General features: G+C 32.8%; 1 pseudogene; it reads right to left on the bottom strand.

The window, feature by feature from the left end:
* Window positions 1-23,526, bottom strand: part of LOC145064522 (uncharacterized) — an 87,134-nt pseudogene that overhangs the window by 1,726 nt on the left and 61,882 nt on the right.

Genomic DNA, 23,526 nt, shown 5'->3' with positions numbered 1-23,526 from the left:
TTAAGAAGCCTTGTTTAAATTGCATAGACTTCTATTGTGGAACTCAAGAATATAGCAATGCTCATCAAAACTATGCTAAATTACAAAGGCTACTTCTATTGTGCAACTCTTGAATTAACCAATGCTCATCAAAACTATGCTAAATTACGAAGGCTACTTCTATTGTGCAACTCTAGAATTAAACAATGCTCATCAAAGCATTTCTAAATTGCATAGACTTACAATGTGGAACTCAAGAATGAAACAATGCTCATCAAAGCTTTTCTATAATTGCACTGACTTTTATTATGGAACTCAAGAATTAAACAAGGCTCATCAAACTTATACTAAATTACGAAGGCTACTTCTATTGTGCAACTCAAGAATTAAACAATGCTCATCAAAACATTCTTAAATTCCATAGACTTCTATTGTGGAACACTAGAATGAAGCAATGCTCATCAAAGCTTTGATTAAATTGCACAGACTTTTATTGTGGAACACAAGAATTAAACAACGGTCATCAAAGCTTTGCTAAATTGCGAAGACTACTTCTGTTGTGGAACCCAAGAATTAAACTATGCTCATCAAAGCTTTGCTAAATTGCATAGACTTATAATGTGGAACTCAAGAATGAAACAATCCTCATCAAAGCTTTGTTTAAAGTGTATACATTTCTATTGTTGAGCTCAACAATTAAACAATGCTCATCAATGCTTTGTTAAATTGCATAGACCTCTAATGTGGAACCCAAGAATGAAACAATGCTCGTCAAAGCTTTGCTAAATTGCAAAGACTTCTATTGTGGAACTCAAGAATCAAACACTGTTCATCAAAGACTTGCTTAAATTGCATAGACTTCTATTGTGGAACTCAAGAATTAAACGATGCTTATCAAAGCTTTGGTAAATTGCATAGACTTCTATTATGGAACTCAAGTATTAAACAATGATCATCAAAGCTTTGCTAAGTTACATATACTTCTATTGTGGAACTCAAGATTTAAACAATCCTCATCAATGATTTGCTTAAATTGCATAGAATTCTATTATGGAACACAAGATCTAAACAATGCTCATCAAAGCGTTGCTAAATTGCGTTGACTTCTATTGTGGAACTCGAAAATTAGACAATGCACACAAAGCTTTGCTTAAATTGCATAGACTTCTGTTGTGGAACTCAAGAGATAAACAATACTCATCAAAGCTTTGCTATATTGCATAGACTTCTATTGTAGCAAGAATGAAACAACGCTCATCAAAGCTTTGCTTAAAGTGCATACACTTCTATTGTGGAACTAAAGAATTAAACAATGCTCATCAAATCTTTGCTAAATTGCAAAGGTTACTTCTATTGTGGAATTCATTAAACAATGCTCATCAATGCTTTGCTAAATTGCATAGACTTCCAATGTGGAACTCAAGAATGAAATAATGCTCATCAAAGCTTTGCTAAATTGCATAGACTTCGTGGAACTAATAAATCAAACAATGCTCATCAAAACTTTTCTTATATTGCGTAGACTTCTAATGTGGAACTCAAGAATTAAACGACGCTCATTATAGCTTTGCTACATTGGATACACTTCTATTGTGGAACTCAAGTATTAAGCAATGCGCATCAAAGCATTGCAAGTTACATAGACTTCTATTATGGAACTCATGAATTAAACAATCCTCGTCAAAGTTTTGCTTAAATTGCATCGAATTCAATTGTGGAACTCAAGAATTAAACAGTGCTCATCAAAGCTTTGCTTAAATTGCATAGAACTCTATTGTGGAACTCAAGAATGAAACAATGCTCATCAAAGCCTTGTTTAAATTGCATAGACTTCTATTGTGGAACTCAAGAATAAAACAATGGTCATCAAAACTATGCTAAATTACGAAGGCTACTTCTATTGTGCAACTCTAGAATTAAACAATGCTCATCAAAGCTATGGTAAATTAAGAAGCCTTCTTTAAATTGCATAGACTTCTATTGTGGAACTCAAGAATGAAACAATGCTCATCAAAACTATGGTAAATTAAGAAGCCTTGTTTAAATTGCATAGACTTCTATTGTGGAACTCAAGAATATAGCAATGCTCATCAAAACTATGCTAAATTACAAAGGCTACTTCTATTGTGCAACTCTTGAATTAACCAATGCTCATCAAAACTATGCTAAATTACGAAGGCTACTTCTATTGTGCAACTCTAGAATTAAACAATGCTCATCAAAGCATTTCTAAATTGCATAGACTTACAATGTGGAACTCAAGAATGAAACAATGCTCATCAAAGCTTTTCTATAATTGCACTGACTTTTATTATGGAACTCAAGAATTAAACAAGGCTCATCAAACTTATACTAAATTACGAAGGCTACTTCTATTGTGCAACTCTAGAATTAAACAATGCTCATCAAAACATTCTTAAATTCCATAGACTTCTATTGTGGAACACAAGAATGAAGCAATGCTCATCAAAGCTTTGATTAAATTGCACTGACTTTTATTGTGGAACACAAGAATTAAACAACGGTCATCAAAGCTTTGCTAAATTGCGAAGACTACTTCTGTTGTGGAACCCAAGAATTAAACTATGCTCATCAAAGCTTTGCTAAATTGCATAGACTTATAATGTGGAACTCAAGAATGAAACAATCCTCATCAAAGCTTTGTTTAAAGTGTATACATTTCTATTGTTGAGCTCAACAATTAAACAATGCTCATCAATGCTTTGTTAAATTGCATAGACCTCTAATGTGGAACCCAAGAATGAAACAATGCTCGTCAAAGCTTTGCTAAATTGCAAAGACTTCTATTGTGGAACTCAAGAATCAAACACTGTTCATCAAAGACTTGCTTAAATTGCATAGACTTCTATTGTGGAACTCAAGAATTAAACGATGCTTATCAAAGCTTTGGTAAATTGCATAGACTTCTATTATGGAACTCAAGTATTAAACAATGATCATCAAAGCTTTGCTAAGTTACATATACTTCTATTGTGGAACTCAAGATTCATCAATGATTTGCTTAAATTGCATAGAATTCTATTATGGAACACAAGATCTAAACAATGCTCATCAAAGCGTTGCTAAATTGCGTTGACTTCTATTGTGGAACTCGAAAATTAGACAATGCACACAAAGCTTTGCTTAAATTGCATAGACTTCTGTTGTGGAACTCAAGAGATAAACAATACTCATCAAAGCTTTGCTATATTGCATAGACTTCTGTTGTAGCAAGAATGAAACAACGCTCATCAAAGCTTTGCTTAAAGTGCATACACTTCTATTGTGGAACTAAAGAATTAAACAATGCTCATCAAATCTTTGCTAAATTGCAAAGGTTACTTCTATTGTGAAATTCATTAAACAATGCTCATCAATGCTTTGCTAAATTGCATAGACTTCCAATGTGGAACTCAAGAATGAAATAATGCTCATCAAAGCTTTGCTAAATTGCATAGACTTCGTGGAACTAATAAATCAAACAATGCTCATCAAAGCTTTTCTTATATTGCGTAGACTTCTAATGTGGAACTCAAGAATTAAACGATGCTCATTATAGCTTTGCTACATTGGATACACTTCTATTGTGGAACTCAAGTATTAAGCAATGCGCATCAAAGCATTGCAAGTTACATAGACTTCTATTATGGAACTCATGAATTAAACAATCCTCGTCAAAGTTTTGCTTAAATTGCATCGAATTCAATTGTGGAACTCAAGAATTAAACAGTGCTCATCAAAGCTTTGCTTAAATTGCATAGAACTCTATTGTGGAACTCAAGAATGAAACAATGCTCATCAAAGCCTTGTTTAAATTGCATAGACTTCTATTGTGGAACTCAAGAACAAAACAATGGTCATCAAAACTATGCTAAATTACGAAGGCTACTTCTATTGTGCAACTCTAGAATTAAACAATGCTCATCAAAGCTATGGTAAATTAAGAAGCCTTCTTTAAATTGCATAGACTTCTATTGTGGAACTCAAGAATGAAACAATGCTCATCAAAACTATGGTAAATTAAGAAGCCTTGTTTAAATTGCATAGACTTCTATTGTGGAAATCAAGAATATAGCAATGCTCATCAAAACTATGCTAAATTACAAAGGCTACCTCTATTGTGCAACTCTTGAATTAACCAATGCTCATCAAAACTATGCTAAATTACGAAGGCTACTTCTATTGTGCAACTCTAGAATTAAACAATGCTCATCAAAGCATTTCTAAATTGCATAGACTTATAATGTGGAACTCAAGAATGAAACAATGCTCATCAAAGCTTTTCTATAATTGCACTGACTTTTATTATGGAACTCAAGAATTAAACAAGGCTCATCAAACTTATACTAAATTACGAAGGCTACTTCTATTGTCCAACTCTAGAATTAAACAATGCTCATCAAAACATTCTTAAATTCCATAGACTACTATTGTGGAAGACAAGAATGAAGCAATGCTCATCAAAGCTTTGATTAAATTGCACAGACTTTTATTGTGGAACACAAGAATTAAACAACGGTCATCAAAGCTTTGCTAAATTGCGAAGACTACTTCTATTGTGGAACCCAAGAATTAAACTATGTTCATCAAAGCTTTGCTAAATTGCATATACTTATAATGTGGAACTCAAGAATGAAACAATCCTCATCAAAGCTTTGTTAAAAGTGTATACATTTCTATTGTTGAGCTCAACAATTAAACAATTCTCATTAATGCTTTGTTAAATTGCATAGACCTCTAATGTGGAACCCAAGAATGAAACAATGCTCGTCAAAGCTTTGCTAAATTGCAAAGACTTCTATTGTGGAACTCAAGAATCAAACACTGTTCATCAAAGACTTGCTTAAATTGCATAGACTTCTATTGTGGAACTCAAGAATTAAACGATGCTTATCAAAGCTTTGGTAAATTGCATAGACTTCTATTATGGAACTCAAGTATTAAACAATGATCATCAAAGCTTTGCTAAGTTACATATACTTCTATTGTGGAACTCAAGATTTAAACAATCCTCATCAATGATTTGCTTAAATTGCATAGAATTCTATTATGGAACACAAGATCTAAACAATGCTCATCAAAGCGTTGCTAAATTGCGTTGACTTCTATTGTGGAACTCGAAAATTAGACAATGCACACAAAGCTTTGCTTAGATTGCATAGACTTCTGTTGTGGAACTCAAGAGATAAACAATACTCATCAAAGCTTTGCTATATTGCATAGACTTCTATTGTAGCAAGAATGAAACAACGCTCATCAAAGCTTTGCTTAAAGTGCATACACTTCTATTGTGGAACTAAAGAATTAAACAATGCTCATCAAATCTTTGCTAAATTGCAAAGGTTACTTCTATTGTGGAATTCATTAAACAATGCTCATCAATGCTTTGCTAAATTGCATAGACTTCCAATGTGGAACTCAAGAATGAAATAATGCTCATCAAAGCTTTGCTAAATTGCATAGACTTCGTGGAACTAATAACTCAAACAATGCTCATCAAAACTTTTCTTATATTGCGTAGACTTCTAATGTGGAACTCAAGAATTAAACGATGCTCATTATAGCTTTGCTACATTGGATATACTTCTATTGTGGAACTCAAGTATTAAGCAATGCGCATCAAAGCATTGCAAGTTACATAGACTTCTATTATGGAACTCATGAATTAAACAATCCTCGTCAAAGTTTTGCTTAAATTGCATCGAATTCAATTGTGGAACTCAAGAATTAAACAGTGCTCATCAAAGCTTTGCTTAAATTGCATAGAACTCTATTGTGGAACTCAAGAATGAAACAATGCTCATCAAAGCCTTGTTTAAATTGCATAGACTTCTATTGTGGAACTCAAGAACAAAACAATGGTCATCAAAACTATGCTAAATTACGAAGGCTACTTCTATTGTGCAACTCTAGAATTAAACAATGCTCATCAAAGCTATGGTAAATTAAGAAGCCTTCTTTAAATTGCATAGACTTCTATTGTGGAACTCAAGAATGAAACAATGCTCATCAAAACTATGGTAAATTAAGAAGCCTTGTTTAAATTGCATAGACTTCTATTGTGGAACTCAAGAATATAGCAATGCTCATCAAAACTATGCTAAATTACAAAGGCTACTTCTATTGTGCAACTCTTGAATTAACCAATGCTCATCAAAACTATGCTAAATTACGAAGGCTACTTCTATTGTGCAACTCTAGAATTAAACAATGCTCATCAAAGCATTTCTAAATTGCATAGACTTACAATGTGGAACTCAAGAATGAAACAATGCTCATCAAAGCTTTTCTATAATTGCACTGACTTTTATTATGGAACTCAAGAATTAAACAAGGCTCATCAAACTTATACTAAATTACGAAGGCTACTTCTATTGTGCAACTCAAGAATTAAACAATGCTCATCAAAACATTCTTAAATTCCATAGACTTCTATTGTGGAACACTAGAATGAAGCAATGCTCATCAAAGCTTTGATTAAATTGCACAGACTTTTATTGTGGAACACAAGAATTAAACAACGGTCATCAAAGCTTTGCTAAATTGCGAAGACTACTTCTGTTGTGGAACCCAAGAATTAAACTATGCTCATCAAAGCTTTGCTAAATTGCATAGACTTATAATGTGGAACTCAAGAATGAAACAATCCTCATCAAAGCTTTGTTTAAAGTGTATACATTTCTATTGTTGAGCTCAACAATTAAACAATGCTCATCAATGCTTTGTTAAATTGCATAGACCTCTAATGTGGAACCCAAGAATGAAACAATGCTCGTCAAAGCTTTGCTAAATTGCAAAGACTTCTATTGTGGAACTCAAGAATCAAACACTGTTCATCAAAGACTTGCTTAAATTGCATAGACTTCTATTGTGGAACTCAAGAATTAAACGATGCTTATCAAAGCTTTGGTAAATTGCATAGACTTCTATTATGGAACTCAAGTATTAAACAATGATCATCAAAGCTTTGCTAAGTTACATATACTTCTATTGTGGAACTCAAGATTTAAACAATCCTCATCAATGATTTGCTTAAATTGCATAGAATTCTATTATGGAACACAAGATCTAAACAATGCTCATCAAAGCGTTGCTAAATTGCGTTGACTTCTATTGTGGAACTCGAAAATTAGACAATGCACACAAAGCTTTGCTTAAATTGCATAGACTTCTGTTGTGGAACTCAAGAGATAAACAATACTCATCAAAGCTTTGCTATATTGCATAGACTTCTATTGTAGCAAGAATGAAACAACGCTCATCAAAGCTTTGCTTAAAGTGCATACACTTCTATTGTGGAACTAAAGAATTAAACAATGCTCATCAAATCTTTGCTAAATTGCAAAGGTTACTTCTATTGTGGAATTCATTAAACAATGCTCATCAATGCTTTGCTAAATTGCATAGACTTCCAATGTGGAACTCAAGAATGAAATAATGCTCATCAAAGCTTTGCTAAATTGCATAGACTTCGTGGAACTAATAAATCAAACAATGCTCATCAAAACTTTTCTTATATTGCGTAGACTTCTAATGTGGAACTCAAGAATTAAACGACGCTCATTATAGCTTTGCTACATTGGATACACTTCTATTGTGGAACTCAAGTATTAAGCAATGCGCATCAAAGCATTGCAAGTTACATAGACTTCTATTATGGAACTCATGAATTAAACAATCCTCGTCAAAGTTTTGCTTAAATTGCATCGAATTCAATTGTGGAACTCAAGAATTAAACAGTGCTCATCAAAGCTTTGCTTAAATTGCATAGAACTCTATTGTGGAACTCAAGAATGAAACAATGCTCATCAAAGCCTTGTTTAAATTGCATAGACTTCTATTGTGGAACTCAAGAACAAAACAATGGTCATCAAAACTATGCTAAATTACGAAGGCTACTTCTATTGTGCAACTCTAGAATTAAACAATGCTCATCAAAGCTATGGTAAATTAAGAAGCCTTCTTTAAATTGCATAGACTTCTATTGTGGAACTCAAGAATGAAACAATGCTCATCAAAACTATGGTAAATTAAGAAGCCTTGTTTAAATTGCATAGACTTCTATTGTGGAACTCAAGAATATAGCAATGCTCATCAAAACTATGCTAAATTACAAAGGCTACTTCTATTGTGCAACTCTTGAATTAACCAATGCTCATCAAAACTATGCTAAATTACGAAGGCTACTTCTATTGTGCAACTCTAGAATTAAACAATGCTCATCAAAGCATTTCTAAATTGCATAGACTTACAATGTGGAACTCAAGAATGAAACAATGCTCATCAAAGCTTTTCTATAATTGCACTGACTTTTATTATGGAACTCAAGAATTAAACAAGGCTCATCAAACTTATACTAAATTACGAAGGCTACTTCTATTGTGCAACTCTAGAATTAAACAATGCTCATCAAAACATTCTTAAATTCCATAGACTTCTATTGTGGAACACAAGAATGAAGCAATGCTCATCAAAGCTTTGATTAAATTGCACTGACTTTTATTGTGGAACACAAGAATTAAACAACGGTCATCAAAGCTTTGCTAAATTGCGAAGACTACTTCTGTTGTGGAACCCAAGAATTAAACTATGCTCATCAAAGCTTTGCTAAATTGCATAGACTTATAATGTGGAACTCAAGAATGAAACAATCCTCATCAAAGCTTTGTTTAAAGTGTATACATTTCTATTGTTGAGCTCAACAATTAAACAATGCTCATCAATGCTTTGTTAAATTGCATAGACCTCTAATGTGGAACCCAAGAATGAAACAATGCTCGTCAAAGCTTTGCTAAATTGCAAAGACTTCTATTGTGGAACTCAAGAATCAAACACTGTTCATCAAAGACTTGCTTAAATTGCATAGACTTCTATTGTGGAACTCAAGAATTAAACGATGCTTATCAAAGCTTTGGTAAATTGCATAGACTTCTATTATGGAACTCAAGTATTAAACAATGATCATCAAAGCTTTGCTAAGTTACATATACTTCTATTGTGGAACTCAAGATTTAAACAATCCTCATCAATGATTTGCTTAAATTGCATAGAATTCTATTATGGAACACAAGATCTAAACAATGCTCATCAAAGCGTTGCTAAATTGCGTTGACTTCTATTGTGGAACTCGAAAATTAGACAATGCACACAAAGCTTTGCTTAAATTGCATAGACTTCTGTTGTGGAACTCAAGAGATAAACAATACTCATCAAAGCTTTGCTATATTGCATAGACTTCTGTTGTAGCAAGAATGAAACAACGCTCATCAAAGCTTTGCTTAAAGTGCATACACTTCTATTGTGGAACTAAAGAATTAAACAATGCTCATCAAATCTTTGCTAAATTGCAAAGGTTACTTCTATTGTGAAATTCATTAAACAATGCTCATCAATGCTTTGCTAAATTGCATAGACTTCCAATGTGGAACTCAAGAATGAAATAATGCTCATCAAAGCTTTGCTAAATTGCATAGACTTCGTGGAACTAATAAATCAAACAATGCTCATCAAAGCTTTTCTTATATTGCGTAGACTTCTAATGTGGAACTCAAGAATTAAACGATGCTCATTATAGCTTTGCTACATTGGATACACTTCTATTGTGGAACTCAAGTATTAAGCAATGCGCATCAAAGCATTGCAAGTTACATAGACTTCTATTATGGAACTCATGAATTAAACAATCCTCGTCAAAGTTTTGCTTAAATTGCATCGAATTCAATTGTGGAACTCAAGAATTAAACAGTGCTCATCAAAGCTTTGCTTAAATTGCATAGAACTCTATTGTGGAACTCAAGAATGAAACAATGCTCATCAAAGCCTTGTTTAAATTGCATAGACTTCTATTGTGGAACTCAAGAACAAAACAATGGTCATCAAAACTATGCTAAATTACGAAGGCTACTTCTATTGTGCAACTCTAGAATTAAACAATGCTCATCAAAGCTATGGTAAATTAAGAAGCCTTCTTTAAATTGCATAGACTTCTATTGTGGAACTCAAGAATGAAACAATGCTCATCAAAACTATGGTAAATTAAGAAGCCTTGTTTAAATTGCATAGACTTCTATTGTGGAAATCAAGAATATAGCAATGCTCATCAAAACTATGCTAAATTACAAAGGCTACCTCTATTGTGCAACTCTTGAATTAACCAATGCTCATCAAAACTATGCTAAATTACGAAGGCTACTTCTATTGTGCAACTCTAGAATTAAACAATGCTCATCAAAGCATTTCTAAATTGCATAGACTTATAATGTGGAACTCAAGAATGAAACAATGCTCATCAAAGCTTTTCTATAATTGCACTGACTTTTATTATGGAACTCAAGAATTAAACAAGGCTCATCAAACTTATACTAAATTACGAAGGCTACTTCTATTGTCCAACTCTAGAATTAAACAATGCTCATCAAAACATTCTTAAATTCCATAGACTACTATTGTGGAAGACAAGAATGAAGCAATGCTCATCAAAGCTTTGATTAAATTGCACAGACTTTTATTGTGGAACACAAGAATTAAACAACGGTCATCAAAGCTTTGCTAAATTGCGAAGACTACTTCTATTGTGGAACCCAAGAATTAAACTATGTTCATCAAAGCTTTGCTAAATTGCATATACTTATAATGTGGAACTCAAGAATGAAACAATCCTCATCAAAGCTTTGTTAAAAGTGTATACATTTCTATTGTTGAGCTCAACAATTAAACAATTCTCATTAATGCTTTGTTAAATTGCATAGACCTCTAATGTGGAACCCAAGAATGAAACAATGCTCGTCAAAGCTTTGCTAAATTGCAAAGACTTCTATTGTGGAACTCAAGAATCAAACACTGTTCATCAAAGACTTGCTTAAATTGCATAGACTTCTATTGTGGAACTCAAGAATTAAACGATGCTTATCAAAGCTTTGGTAAATTGCATAGACTTCTATTATGGAACTCAAGTATTAAACAATGATCATCAAAGCTTTGCTAAGTTACATATACTTCTATTGTGGAACTCAAGATTTAAACAATCCTCATCAATGATTTGCTTAAATTGCATAGAATTCTATTATGGAACACAAGATCTAAACAATGCTCATCAAAGCGTTGCTAAATTGCGTTGACTTCTATTGTGGAACTCGAAAATTAGACAATGCACACAAAGCTTTGCTTAGATTGCATAGACTTCTGTTGTGGAACTCAAGAGATAAACAATACTCATCAAAGCTTTGCTATATTGCATAGACTTCTATTGTAGCAAGAATGAAACAACGCTCATCAAAGCTTTGCTTAAAGTGCATACACTTCTATTGTGGAACTAAAGAATTAAACAATGCTCATCAAATCTTTGCTAAATTGCAAAGGTTACTTCTATTGTGGAATTCATTAAACAATGCTCATCAATGCTTTGCTAAATTGCATAGACTTCCAATGTGGAACTCAAGAATGAAATAATGCTCATCAAAGCTTTGCTAAATTGCATAGACTTCGTGGAACTAATAACTCAAACAATGCTCATCAAAACTTTTCTTATATTGCGTAGACTTCTAATGTGGAACTCAAGAATTAAACGATGCTCATTATAGCTTTGCTACATTGGATATACTTCTATTGTGGAACTCAAGTATTAAGCAATGCGCATCAAAGCATTGCAAGTTACATAGACTTCTATTATGGAACTCATGAATTAAACAATCCTCGTCAAAGTTTTGCTTAAATTGCATCGAATTCAATTGTGGAACTCAAGAATTAAACAGTGCTCATCAAAGCTTTGCTTAAATTGCATAGAACTCTATTGTGGAACTCAAGAATGAAACAATGCTCATCAAAGCCTTGTTTAAATTGCATAGACTTCTATTGTGGAACTCAAGAACAAAACAATGGTCATCAAAACTATGCTAAATTACGAAGGCTACTTCTATTGTGCAACTCTAGAATTAAACAATGCTCATCAAAGCTATGGTAAATTAAGAAGCCTTCTTTAAATTGCATAGACTTCTATTGTGGAACTCAAGAATGAAACAATGCTCATCAAAACTATGGTAAATTAAGAAGCCTTGTTTAAATTGCATAGACTTCTATTGTGGAAATCAAGAATATAGCAATGCTCATCAAAACTATGCTAAATTACAAAGGCTACCTCTATTGTGCAACTCTTGAATTAACCAATGCTCATCAAAACTATGCTAAATTACGAAGGCTACTTCTATTGTGCAACTCTAGAATTAAACAATGCTCATCAAAGCATTTCTAAATTGCATAGACTTATAATGTGGAACTCAAGAATGAAACAATGCTCATCAAAGCTTTTCTATAATTGCACTGACTTTTATTATGGAACTCAAGAATTAAACAAGGCTCATCAAACTTATACTAAATTACGAAGGCTACTTCTATTGTCCAACTCTAGAATTAAACAATGCTCATCAAAACATTCTTAAATTCCATAGACTACTATTGTGGAAGACAAGAATGAAGCAATGCTCATCAAAGCTTTGATTAAATTGCACAGACTTTTATTGTGGAACACAAGAATTAAACAACGGTCATCAAAGCTTTGCTAAATTGCGAAGACTACTTCTATTGTGGAACCCAAGAATTAAACTATGTTCATCAAAGCTTTGCTAAATTGCATATACTTATAATGTGGAACTCAAGAATGAAACAATCCTCATCAAAGCTTTGTTAAAAGTGTATACATTTCTATTGTTGAGCTCAACAATTAAACAATTCTCATTAATGCTTTGTTAAATTGCATAGACCTCTAATGTGGAACCCAAGAATGAAACAATGCTCGTCAAAGCTTTGCTAAATTGCAAAGACTTCTATTGTGGAACTCAAGAATCAAACACTGTTCATCAAAGACTTGCTTAAATTGCATAGACTTCTATTGTGGAACTCAAGAATTAAACGATGCTTATCAAAGCTTTGGTAAATTGCATAGACTTCTATTATGGAACTCAAGTATTAAACAATGATCATCAAAGCTTTGCTAAGTTACATATACTTCTATTGTGGAACTCAAGATTTAAACAATCCTCATCAATGATTTGCTTAAATTGCATAGAATTCTATTATGGAACACAAGATCTAAACAATGCTCATCAAAGCGTTGCTAAATTGCGTTGACTTCTATTGTGGAACTCGAAAATTAGACAATGCACACAAAGCTTTGCTTAGATTGCATAGACTTCTGTTGTGGAACTCAAGAGATAAACAATACTCATCAAAGCTTTGCTATATTGCATAGACTTCTATTGTAGCAAGAATGAAACAACGCTCATCAAAGCTTTGCTTAAAGTGCATACACTTCTATTGTGGAACTAAAGAATTAAACAATGCTCATCAAATCTTTGCTAAATTGCAAAGGTTACTTCTATTGTGGAATTCATTAAACAATGCTCATCAATGCTTTGCTAAATTGCATAGACTTCCAATGTGGAACTCAAGAATGAAATAATGCTCATCAAAGCTTTGCTAAATTGCATAGACTTCGTGGAACTAATAACTCAAACAATGCTCATCAAAACTTTTCTTATATTGCGTAGACTTCTAATGTGGAACTCAAGAATTAAACGATGCTCATTATAGCTTTGCTACATTGGATATACTTCTATTGTGGAACTCAAGTATTAAGCAATGCGCATCAAAGCATTGCAAGTTACATAGACTTCTATTATGGAACTCATGAATTAAACAATCCTCGTCAAAGTTTTGCTTAAATTGCATCGAATTCAATTGTGGAACTCAAGAATTAAACAGTGCTCATCAAAGCTTTGCTTAAATTGCATAGAACTCTATTGTGGAACTCAAGAATGAAACAATGCTCATCAAAGCCTTGTTTAAATTGCATAGACTTCTATTGTGGAACTCAAGAACAAAACAATGGTCATCAAAACTATGCTAAATTACGAAGGCTACTTCTATTGTGCAACTCTAGAATTAAACAATGCTCATCAAAGCTATGGTAAATTAAGAAGCCTTCTTTAAATTGCATAGACTTCTATTGTGGAACTCAAGAATGAAACAATGCTCATCAAAACTATGGTAAATTAAGAAGCCTTGTTTAAATTGCATAGACTTCTATTGTGGAACTCAAGAATATAGCAATGCTCATCAAAACTATGCTAAATTACAAAGGCTACTTCTATTGTGCAACTCTTGAATTAACCAATGCTCATCAAAACTATGCTAAATTACGAAGGCTACTTCTATTGTGCAACTCTAGAATTAAACAATGCTCATCAAAGCATTTCTAAATTGCATAGACTTACAATGTGGAACTCAAGAATGAAACAATGCTCATCAAAGCTTTTCTATAATTGCACTGACTTTTATTATGGAACTCAAGAATTAAACAAGGCTCATCAAACTTATACTAAATTACGAAGGCTACTTCTATTGTGCAACTCAAGAATTAAACAATGCTCATCAAAACATTCTTAAATTCCATAGACTTCTATTGTGGAACACTAGAATGAAGCAATGCTCATCAAAGCTTTGATTAAATTGCACAGACTTTTATTGTGGAACACAAGAATTAAACAACGGTCATCAAAGCTTTGCTAAATTGCGAAGACTACTTCTGTTGTGGAACCCAAGAATTAAACTATGCTCATCAAAGCTTTGCTAAATTGCATAGACTTATAATGTGGAACTCAAGAATGAAACAATCCTCATCAAAGCTTTGTTTAAAGTGTATACATTTCTATTGTTGAGCTCAACAATTAAACAATGCTCATCAATGCTTTGTTAAATTGCATAGACCTCTAATGTGGAACCCAAGAATGAAACAATGCTCGTCAAAGCTTTGCTAAATTGCAAAGACTTCTATTGTGGAACTCAAGAATCAAACACTGTTCATCAAAGACTTGCTTAAATTGCATAGACTTCTATTGTGGAACTCAAGAATTAAACGATGCTTATCAAAGCTTTGGTAAATTGCATAGACTTCTATTATGGAACTCAAGTATTAAACAATGATCATCAAAGCTTTGCTAAGTTACATATACTTCTATTGTGGAACTCAAGATTTAAACAATCCTCATCAATGATTTGCTTAAATTGCATAGAATTCTATTATGGAACACAAGATCTAAACAATGCTCATCAAAGCGTTGCTAAATTGCGTTGACTTCTATTGTGGAACTCGAAAATTAGACAATGCACACAAAGCTTTGCTTAAATTGCATAGACTTCTGTTGTGGAACTCAAGAGATAAACAATACTCATCAAAGCTTTGCTATATTGCATAGACTTCTATTGTAGCAAGAATGAAACAACGCTCATCAAAGCTTTGCTTAAAGTGCATACACTTCTATTGTGGAACTAAAGAATTAAACAATGCTCATCAAATCTTTGCTAAATTGCAAAGGTTACTTCTATTGTGGAATTCATTAAACAATGCTCATCAATGCTTTGCTAAATTGCATAGACTTCCAATGTGGAACTCAAGAATGAAATAATGCTCATCAAAGCTTTGCTAAATTGCATAGACTTCATGGAACTAATAAATCAAACAATGCTCATCAAAACTTTTCTTATATTGCGTAGACTTCTAATGTGGAACTCAAGAATTAAACGACGCTCATTATAGCTTTGCTACATTGGATACACTTCTATTGTGGAACTCAAGTATTAAGCAATGCGCATCAAAGCATTGCAAGTTACATAGACTTCTATTATGGAACTCATGAATTAAACAATTCTCGTCAAAGTTTTGCTTAAATTGCATCGAATTCAATTGTGGAACTCAAGAATTAAACAGTGCTCATCAAAGCTTTGCTTAAATTGCATAGAACTCTATTGTGGAACTCAAGAATGAAACAATGCTCATCAAAGCCTTGTTTAAATTGCATAGACTTCTATTGTGGAACTCAAGAACAAAACAATGGTCATCAAAACTATGCTAAATTACGAAGGCTACTTCTATTGTGCAACTCTAGAATTAAACAATGCTCATCAAAGCTATGGTAAATTAAGAAGCCTTCTTTAAATTGCATAGACTTCTATTGTGGAACTCAAGAATGAAACAATGCTCATCAAAACTATGGTAAATTAAGAAGCCTTGTTTAAATTGCATAGACTTCTATTGTGGAACTCAAGAATATAGCAATGCTCATCAAAACTATGCTAAATTACAAAGGCTACTTCTATTGTGCAACTCTTGAATTAACCAATGCTCATCAAAACTATGCTAAATTACGAAGGCTACTTCTATTGTGCAACTCTAGAATTAAACAATGCTCATCAAAGCATTTCTAAATTGCATAGACTTACAATGTGGAACTCAAGAATGAAACAATGCTCATCAAAGCTTTTCTATAATTGCACTGACTTTTATTATGGAACTCAAGAATTAAACAAGGCTCATCAAACTTATACTAAATTACGAAGGCTACTTCTATTGTGCAACTCTAGAATTAAACAATGCTCATCAAAACATTCTTAAATTCCATAGACTTCTATTGTGGAACACAAGAATGAAGCAATGCTCATCAAAGCTTTGATTAAATTGCACTGACTTTTATTGTGGAACACGAGAATTAAACAACGGTCATCAAAGCTTTGCTAAATTGCGAAGACTACTTCTGTTGTGGAACCCAAGAATTAAACTATGCTCATCAAAGCTTTGCTAAATTGCATAGACTTATAATGTGGAACTCAAGAATGAAACAATCCTCATCAAAGCTTTGTTTAAAGTGTATACATTTCTATTGTTGAGCTCAACAATTAAACAATGCTCATCAATGCTTTGTTAAATTGCATAGACCTCTAATGTGGAACCCAAGAATGAAACAATGCTCGTCAAAGCTTTGCTAAATTGCAAAGACTTCTATTGTGGAACTCAAGAATCAAACACTGTTCATCAAAGACTTGCTTAAATTGCATAGACTTCTATTGTGGAACTCAAGAATTAAACGATGCTTATCAAAGCTTTGGTAAATTGCATAGACTTCTATTATGGAACTCAAGTATTAAACAATGATCATCAAAGCTTTGCTAAGTTACATATACTTCTATTGTGGAACTCAAGATTTAAACAATCCTCATCAATGATTTGCTTAAATTGCATAGAATTCTATTATGGAACACAAGATCTAAACAATGCTCATCAAAGCGTTGCTAAATTGCGTTGACTTCTATTGTGGAACTCGAAAATTAGACAATGCACACAAAGCTTTGCTTAAATTGCATAGACTTCTGTTGTGGAACTCAAGAGATAAACAATACTCATCAAAGCTTTGCTATATTGCATAGACTTCTGTTGTAGCAAGAATGAAACAACGCTCATCAAAGCTTTGCTTAAAGTGCATACACTTCTATTGTGGAACAAAAGAATTAAACAATGCTCATCAAATCTTTGCTAAATTGCAAAGGTTACTTCTATTGTGAAATTCATTAAACAATGCTCATCAATGCTTTGCTAAATTGCATAGACTTCCAATGTGGAACTCAAGAATGAAATAATGCTCATCAAAGCTTTGCTAAATTGCATAGACTTCGTGGAACTAATAAATCAAACAATGCTCATCAAAGCTTTTCTTATATTGCGTAGACTTCTAATGTGGAACTCAAGAATTAAACGACGCTCATTATAGCTTTGCTACATTGGATACACTTCTATTGTGGAACTCAAGTATTAAGCAATGCGCATCAAAGCATTGCAAGTTACATAGACTTCTATTATGGAACTCATGAATTAAACAATCCTCGTCAAAGTTTTGCTTAAATTGCATCGAATTCAATTGTGGAACTCAAGAATTAAACAGTGCTCATCAAAGCTTTGCTTAAATTGCATAGAACTCTATTGTGGAACTCAAGAATGAAACAATGCTCATCAAAGCCTTGTTTAAATTGCATAGACTTCTATTGTGGAACTCAAGAACAAAACAATGGTCATCAAAACTATGCTAAATTACGAAGGCTACTTCTATTGTGCAACTCTAGAATTAAACAATGCTCATCAAAGCTATGGTAAATTAAGAAGCCTTCTTTAAATTGCATAGACTTCTATTGTGGAACTCAAGAATGAAACAATGCTCATCAAAACTATGGTAAATTAAGAAGCCTTGTTTAAATTGCATAGACTTCTATTGTGGAAATCAAGAATATAGCAATGCTCATCAAAACTATGCTAAATTACAAAGGCTACCTCTATTGTGCAACTCTTGAATTAACCAATGCTCATCAAAACTATGCTAAATTACGAAGGCTACTTCTATTGTGCAACTCTAGAATTAAACAATGCTCATCAAAGCATTTCTAAATTGCATAGACTTATAATGTGGAACTCAAGAATGAAACAATGCTCATCAAAGCTTTTCTATAATTGCACTGACTTTTATTATGGAACTCAAGAATTAAACAAGGCTCATCAAACTTATACTAAATTACGAAGGCTACTTCTATTGTCCAACTCTAGAATTAAACAATGCTCATCAAAACATTCTTAAATTCCATAGACTACTATTGTGGAAGACAAGAATGAAGCAATGCTCATCAAAGCTTTGATTAAATTGCACAGACTTTTATTGTGGAACACAAGAATTAAACAACGGTCATCAAAGCTTTGCTAAATTGCGAAGACTACTTCTATTGTGGAACCCAAGAATTAAACTATGTTCATCAAAGCTTTGCTAAATTGCATATACTTATAATGTGGAACTCAAGAATGAAACAATCCTCATCAAAGCTTTGTTAAAAGTGTATACATTTCTATTGTTGAGCTCAACAATTAAACAATTCTCATTAATGCTTTGTTAAATTGCATAGACCTCTAATGTGGAACCCAAGAATGAAACAATGCTCGTCAAAGCTTTGCTAAATTGCAAAGACTTCTATTGTGGAACTCAAGAATCAAACACTGTTCATCAAAGACTTGCTTAAATTGCATAGACTTCTATTGTGGAACTCAAGAATTAAACGATGCTTATCAAAGCTTTGGTAAATTGCATAGACTTCTATTATGGAACTCAAGTATTAAACAATGATCATCAAAGCTTTGCTAAGTTACATATACTTCTATTGTGGAACTCAAGATTTAAACAATCCTCATCAATGATTTGCTTAAATTGCATAGAATTCTATTATGGAACACAAGATCTAAACAATGCTCATCAAAGCGTTGCTAAATTGCGTTGACTTCTATTGTGGAACTCGAAAATTAGACAATGCACACAAAGCTTTGCTTAAATTGCATAGACTTCTGTTGTGGAACTCAAGAGATAAACAATACTCATCAAAGCTTTGCTATATTGCATAGACTTCTGTTGTAGCAAGAATGAAACAACGCTCATCAAAGCTTTGCTTAAAGTGCATACACTTCTATTGTGGAACTAAAGAATTAAACAATGCTCATCAAATCTTTGCTAAATTGCAAAGGTTACTTCTATTGTGAAATTCATTAAACAATGCTCATCAATGCTTTGCTAAATTGCATAGACTTCCAATGTGGAACTCAAGAATGAAATAATGCTCATCAAAGCTTTGCTAAATTGCATAGACTTCGTGGAACTAATAAATCAAACAATGCTCATCAAAGCTTTTCTTATATTGCGTAGACTTCTAATGTGGAACTCAAGAATTAAACGATGCTCATTATAGCTTTGCTACATTGGATACACTTCTATTGTGGAACTCAAGTATTAAGCAATGCGCATCAAAGCATTGCAAGTTACATAGACTTCTATTATGGAACTCATGAATTAAACAATCCTCGTCAAAGTTTTGCTTAAATTGCATCGAATTCAATTGTGGAACTCAAGAATTAAACAGTGCTCATCAAAGCTTTGCTTAAATTGCATAGAACTCTATTGTGGAACTCAAGAATGAAACAATGCTCATCAAAGCCTTGTTTAAATTGCATAGACTTCTATTGTGGAACTCAAGAACAAAACAATGGTCATCAAAACTATGCTAAATTACGAAGGCTACTTCTATTGTGCAACTCTAGAATTAAACAATGCTCATCAAAGCTATGGTAAATTAAGAAGCCTTCTTTAAATTGCATAGACTTCTATTGTGGAACTCAAGAATGAAACAATGCTCATCAAAACTATGGTAAATTAAGAAGCCTTGTTTAAATTGCATAGACTTCTATTGTGGAAATCAAGAATATAGCAATGCTCATCAAAACTATGCTAAATTACAAAGGCTACCTCTATTGTGCAACTCTTGAATTAACCAATGCTCATCAAAACTATGCTAAATTACGAAGGCTACTTCTATTGTGCAACTCTAGAATTAAACAATGCTCATCAAAGCATTTCTAAATTGCATAGACTTATAATGTGGAACTCAAGAATGAAACAATGCTCATCAAAGCTTTTCTATAATTGCACTGACTTTTATTATGGAACTCAAGAATTAAACAAGGCTCATCAAACTTATACTAAATTACGAAGGCTACTTCTATTGTCCAACTCTAGAATTAAACAATGCTCATCAAAACATTCTTAAATTCCATAGACTACTATTGTGGAAGACAAGAATGAAGCAATGCTCATCAAAGCTTTGATTAAATTGCACAGACTTTTATTGTGGAACACAAGAATTAAACAACGGTCATCAAAGCTTTGCTAAATTGCGAAGACTACTTCTATTGTGGAACCCAAGAATTAAACTATGTTCATCAAAGCTTTGCTAAATTGCATATACTTATAATGTGGAACTCAAGAATGAAACAATCCTCATCAAAGCTTTGTTAAAAGTGTATACATTTCTATTGTTGAGCTCAACAATTAAACAATTCTCATTAATGCTTTGTTAAATTGCATAGACCTCTAATGTGGAACCCAAGAATGAAACAATGCTCGTCAAAGCTTTGCTAAATTGCAAAGACTTCTATTGTGGAACTCAAGAATCAAACACTGTTCATCAAAGACTTGCTTAAATTGCATAGACTTCTATTGTGGAACTCAAGAATTAAACGATGCTTATCAAAGCTTTGGTAAATTGCATAGACTTCTATTATGGAACTCAAGTATTAAACAATGATCATCAAAGCTTTGCTAAGTTACATATACTTCTATTGTGGAACTCAAGATTTAAACAATCCTCATCAATGATTTGCTTAAATTGCATAGAATTCTATTATGGAACACAAGATCTAAACAATGCTCATCAAAGCGTTGCTAAATTGCGTTGACTTCTATTGTGGAAATCAAAAATTAGACAATGCACACAAAGCTTTGCTTAAATTGCATAGACTTCTGTTGTGGAACTCAAGAGATAAACAATACTCATCAAAGCTTTGCTATATTGCATAGACTTCTATTGTAGCAAGAATGAAACAACGCTCATCAAAGCTTTGCTTAAAGTGCATACACTTCTATTGTGGAACTAAAGAATTAAACAATGCTCATCAAATCTTTGCTAAATTGCAAAGGTTACTTCTATTGTGGAATTCATTAAACAATGCTCATCAATGCTTTGCTAAATTGCATAGACTTCCAATGTGGAACTCAAGAATGAAATAATGCTCATCAAAGCTTTGCTAAATTGCATAGACTTCGTGGAACTAATAAATCAAACAATGCTCATCAAAGCTTTTCTTATATTGCGTAGACTTCTAATGTGGAACTCAAGAAATAAACGATGCTCATTATAGCTTTGCTACATTGGATACACTTCTATTGTGGAACTCAAGTATTAAGCAATGCGCATCAAAGCATTGCAAGTTACATAGACTTCTATTATGGAACTCATGAATTAAACAATCCTCGTCAAAGTTTTGCTTAAATTGCATCGAATTCAATTGTGGAACTCAAGAATTAAACAGTGCTCATCAAAGCTTTGCTTAAATTGCATAGAACTCTATTGTGGAACTCAAGAATGAAACAATGCTCATCAAAGCCTTGTTTAAATTGCATAGACTTCTATTGTGGAACTCAAGAACAAAACAATGGTCATCAAAACTATGCTAAATTACGAAGGCTACTTCTATTGTGCAACTCTAGAATTAAACAATGCTCATCAAAGCTATGGTAAATTAAGAAGCCTTCTTTAAATTGCATAGACTTCTATTGTGGAACTCAAGAATGAAACAATGCTCATCAAAACTATGGTAAATTAAGAAGCCTTGTTTAAATTGCATAGACTTCTATTGTGGAACTCAAGAATATAGCAATGCTCATCAAAACTATGCTAAATTACAAAGGCTACCTCTATTGTGCAACTCTTGAATTAACCAATGCTCATCAAAACTATGCTAAATTACGAAGGCTACTTTTATTGTGCAACTCTAGAATTAAACAATGCTCATCAAAGCATTTCCAAATTGCATAGACTTATAATGTGGAACTCAAGAATGAAACAATGCTCATCAAAGCTTTTCTATAATTGCACTGACTTTTATTATGGAACTCAAGAATTAAACAAGGCTCATCAAACTTATACTAAATTACGAAGGCTACTTCTATTGTCCAACTCTAGAATTAAACAATGCTCATCAAAACATTCTTAAATTCCATAGACTACTATTGTGGAACACAAGAATGAAGCAATGCTCATCAAAGCTTTGATTAAATTGCACAGACTTTTATTGTGGAACACAAGAATTAAACAACGGTCATCAAAGCTTTGCTAAATTGCGAAGACTACTTCTATTGTGGAACCCAAGAATTAAACTATGTTCATCAAAGCTTTGCTAAATTGCATAGACTTATAATGTGGAACTCAAGAATGAAACAATCCTCATCAAAGCTTTGTTAAAAGTGTATACATTTCTATTGTTGAGCTCAACAATTAAACAATGCTCATTAATGCTTTGTTAAATTGCATAGACCTCTAATGTGGAACCCAAGAATGAAACAATGCTCGTCAAAGCTTTGCTAAATTGCAAAGACTTCTATTGTGGAACTCAAGAATCAAACACTGTTCATCAAAGACTTGCTTAAATTGCATAGACTTCTATTGTGAAACTCAAGAATTAAACGATGCTTATCAAAGCTTTGGTAAATTGCATAGACTTCTATTATGGAACTCAAGTATTAAACAATGATCATCAAAGCTTTGCTAAGTTACATATACTTCTATTGTGGAACTCAAGATTTAAACAATCCTCATCAATGATTTGCTTAAATTGCATAGAATTCTATTATGGAACACAAGATCTAAACAATGCTCATCAAAGCGTTGCTAAATTGCGTTGACTTCTATTGTGGAAATCGAAAATTAGACAATGCACACAAAGCTTTGCTTAAATTGCATAGACTTCTGTTGTGGAACTCAAGAGATAAACAATACTCATCAAAGCTTTGCTATATTGCATAGACTTCTGTTGTAGCAAGAATGAAACAACGCTCATCAAAGCTTTGCTTAAAGTGCATACACTTCTATTGTGGAACTAAAGAATTAAACAATGCTCATCAAATCTTTGCTAAATTGCAAAGGTTACTTCTATTGTGGAATTCATTAAGCAATGCTCATCAATGCTTTGCTAAATTGCATAGACTTCCAATGTGGAACTCAAGAATGAAATAATGCTCATCAAAGCTTTGCTAAATTGCATAGACTTCGTGGAACTAATAAATCAAACAATGCTCATCAAAG

The sequence above is a fragment of the Lactuca serriola genome, chromosome 1 (assembly GCF_051521515.1).
Source record: "Lactuca serriola cultivar US96UC23 chromosome 1, Lser_US96UC23_V15, whole genome shotgun sequence".
Lineage (NCBI taxonomy): Eukaryota > Viridiplantae > Streptophyta > Magnoliopsida > Asterales > Asteraceae > Lactuca > Lactuca serriola.
This window is presented reverse-complemented; position numbering and strand designations above follow the sequence as displayed.